Source organism: Eurosta solidaginis, chromosome X, assembly GCF_040869045.1.
Source record: "Eurosta solidaginis isolate ZX-2024a chromosome X, ASM4086904v1, whole genome shotgun sequence".
In the NCBI taxonomy this organism is placed as follows: domain Eukaryota; kingdom Metazoa; phylum Arthropoda; class Insecta; order Diptera; family Tephritidae; genus Eurosta; species Eurosta solidaginis.
This window is the reverse complement of record NC_090324.1, coordinates 16834598-16838358: the sequence shown is the minus strand read 5'-3', so window position 1 is coordinate 16838358 and position 3761 is coordinate 16834598.

The window sequence follows — 3761 nt, the reverse complement described above, 5'->3', positions numbered from 1 at the left end:
TCATCCAGTACTCTCTCTTCGGGCGTGATCCTAACTACCGCCGTCACTACTACCGCCGTTAGCACCCCTTAGCGAGAGCCACCGTCGTCTCCACCATCTCGGCCACCGCTAGCTAGCACTCTATAACTCTGTCTGCGGAGAGCCATCGTCCTTGGATTATAATATCAGCGATACTACTTTGTGAACATCTCTCTCTCTCTTTCTCTCGCTCTCTTCTAGATTCAAAGTTGTGGATATTTTAGCTCGAGAGCTGCGTGTGTGTGTGTGTTCGAAATCAAAACACCAATTCACTGTGTATTTATTTAGGTGGGGGAAGTGGGACCTCCATCCGACTCTGGATTGACTTGAGCATACCTCAGCCTTTGACCAAACCCACCTCATATGGTAAAAAAATCAAGATAGGTAAAAAATGTTGGAAATAAAAACAGAACACCTAACTGAGGAAGAAAAGGAAGGGCTTCATAATCTCTGTAACCAGCACTCAAAACTTTTCGCAGAACCCGATGAAAAACTGACATATAAGACTGTAGTGAAAGCGGAAATTAGGACGATTACCGACAAACCTGTCTACTCGCGATGTTACACATGCCCAATGTCCCTAAAAGCAGAGGTCGAAAAGCAAATTAATAAACTCCTTGAAGACGGCATCATAAAGCCATCACGATCACCCTATAATTCACCTGTTTGGATAGTGGACAAAAAACCAGATTCCCTAGGCAACAAAAAGAACAGATTGGTGATGGATTATCCTAAATAGAACTCTGTAACAATAGCAGGTCTTTACCCCATTCCGGAAATTAACGAAGTTCTTTCCCAGCTAGGGAACAACAAATTTTTCTCGGTTGTTGATTTCAAGAGTGGTTTCCACCAAATTCCCCTAAAAAACTCTGATATAGAAAAAACGGCATTCTCCATAAATAATGGAAAGTACGAATTTACGAGGCTACCATTCGGCTTAAAGAACGCCCCTTCAATTTTCCAAAGAACGCTGGACGACATTTTACGAAACTACATAGGACATTGCTTCTACGTTTACCTAGACGATATTATAATATTCAGCAAAACTGATGCAGATCACGCAGCCCATTTGAAAGATATTTTCGGCACACTCTACGATGCGAACATGAAAGTGCAACTGGATAAGTACAAATTCTTACAAAAAGAAGTCGAATTTCTAGGATTCATTGTAAGGCCGGAAGGAATCAGAACGAATCCTTCAAAAATCGGGGCTATTCAAAACTTCTCAGTTTCACGGAATCTCAAAGAGCTCAGATCCTTTTTGGGTCTGTCGGGTTATAACCGCCGCTTCGTTAAAAATTATGCGAAGCTAGCTAAACCCCGTAAAGCCCTTTTAAGAGGGGAGGAGGGACGCGTGTCCAAAAATCAATCGACAAAAGACAGATCACTCTTGATGAGGACGCAATGGCAGCGTTTACAGAAGTAAAAATGTTCTTATCTCAGGAGAAGTTATGCTGACCTATCCCAACTTAAACACAGACTTTCAGCTGACAGCTGATGGCTCCAATTACACAATAGGCGCAGTCCTGTCACAAGAAGATAGACCCATTGCATTCATATCCTGGACCCTTTCTAAAATAGAAGAAACTTATCCAGCCAACGAGAAGGAAATGCTTGCCATCATACGGGGATTGAAATCTCTGCGTAACTGCCTTTACGGTTCGGAAAAAGTCAAAATTTTCACAAACCACCAACCCTTAACTTATGCTTTAAGTAACAAAAATAACAACAATAAAATGAAACGCTGGAAAGCTATACTTGAGGAATACAATTACGAATTAAATTACAAACCTGGAAAATGAACTAGTTTCGGATGGACTATCTAGACCACCGCAACAATAACAGATAAATTCCTTAACAGCAATCCGAAATAGCGACGTGAGCTCGGTTCAAACGTTGATACCCTATACAGACGCACCCATCATTACGTTCAAGAACCAACTTTTAATTTCCACAGGTGAGACCCCCTCATACCAGTTTCAAATAATTTTTGCAACCATATCATAGGCCTGTAGTGGAGAGAGAATTCACCGACGATAGTATTACTACTTTATTAAAAAGATATTTGAATCCCTCGGTTAAAAATTGCATAAAGACAGAAGACAGTATATTAGGACGATTCCAAACCATTTACCAAACCCACTTCAGTACAGGGTGCACGAAATTTTGTAGAGGACATCCTTACCGAATCTGAACAGGAAAGAGAAATTATCTGCGCACACAACAGAGCTCATCGCAACCCAACAAAAAATAAAGCTCAACTTTTGGAGAAATGCGATTTTCCCCAGATGAACGCGAAAATAAAAAAAAATTTCAAAACAGTGTAGAATTTGCCTTGAAAATAAATATGAGCAACACCCACTAAACCCCATTCTAAAAACCACTCCAATCCCCAATTACCCAGGACATATTGTTCATGTAGACCTGTTTTATACCAGCAATAAAATAGTGTTAACAGCGGTAGACAAATTCAAAAAATACGCCCAAGCAAAGAATGTAAAGTCCAGATCATCCGAAGATATAAAAACCCCTTTAAGGGATTTGTTAGAAATATTTGGAAAATGTCCCCTCCAATTTCCGCGATCTCCTTGATATATCCCTATACAAATACAATTTTTCAATTCATTCCATTACTAAACGAAAGCCTATAGAATTATTTTTTGGACGGACAGTTGGACCGTACCCAATCGACTTGGACAAAGACAAAACTTGAAATTTAAACAAGGACAGGATTTAGAGGTCCGCAATAAGAAAAGAACAAATTTCAGGACATACAGTGCTAATGATATGATTTATGTAAAATTAAACAAACGAATAGGAAATAAATTGTCACCCGTTAAAGAAAGGAAATTGTACTTGAGGACAAAGGAAATACAGTTACAACTCAGTCGGGAAAGTTGGTGCATAAAAGCCATATTAGGGCTCAATAACAAAAAAAGTAAACAAATTTTTCAAAAAACATAGAAACAAAACAGCAAGAAAAAGGGAGAAGGAAATTTTTTTCTCTTCCTAAAATTAATCAATTAAACGAATGAAAATAAAAATTACAAATTATAATAATATTAAAAAGGAAAGTACAGGGTGAAGATTTAGAAAATGTCCTGAATATGCAAGTCTTATATAACCAAAGGAGCATAATTAATAATAATAATAATGATTAATATTTAATATACAGAAATTTAAGTTGAATAAAATTAATATCGTTAAATTTAAGTAAAATTGAGCAATATGCCATAGGCGTACGATTTATTCTAGCAATAATTTAAGTCAAATGTGTAGTGTAAACAGCCAACAATTGCAATGCCAAAGCGTGCAAACCACTTAATGTGCCACCCTTTGTCAAATTGGTTATAAACTTTAATCAACACAAAGCAGCGCATTTTCTAATTGTTGCTGATAACGCAATTCCCACGATTTAGTACAGATGTGTGTGCACCGTGCGACTAAACCAAATTTGCATTAGGCAAATTTGCTGATACTGCATTTCCCACAGACGACACAAATCAACACAAATATGAGGGTACATATTTGTGTCGATTTGTATGTAGAGAATTAAAGTTTAAAGCAAATGTGTATGTACGTATGTTTAGTATGTAGGAACTTTAATGAATAAGAAATTGTTTAGAATAATTTTGTATAAATAATCCGAAAACTATTTTAATAAAGACACTTCCACTTGGTGCTGCAATACGGCACCACACAAATTTCTTTGAGTTTTACTTTCATTCATTTCAAACTTCACA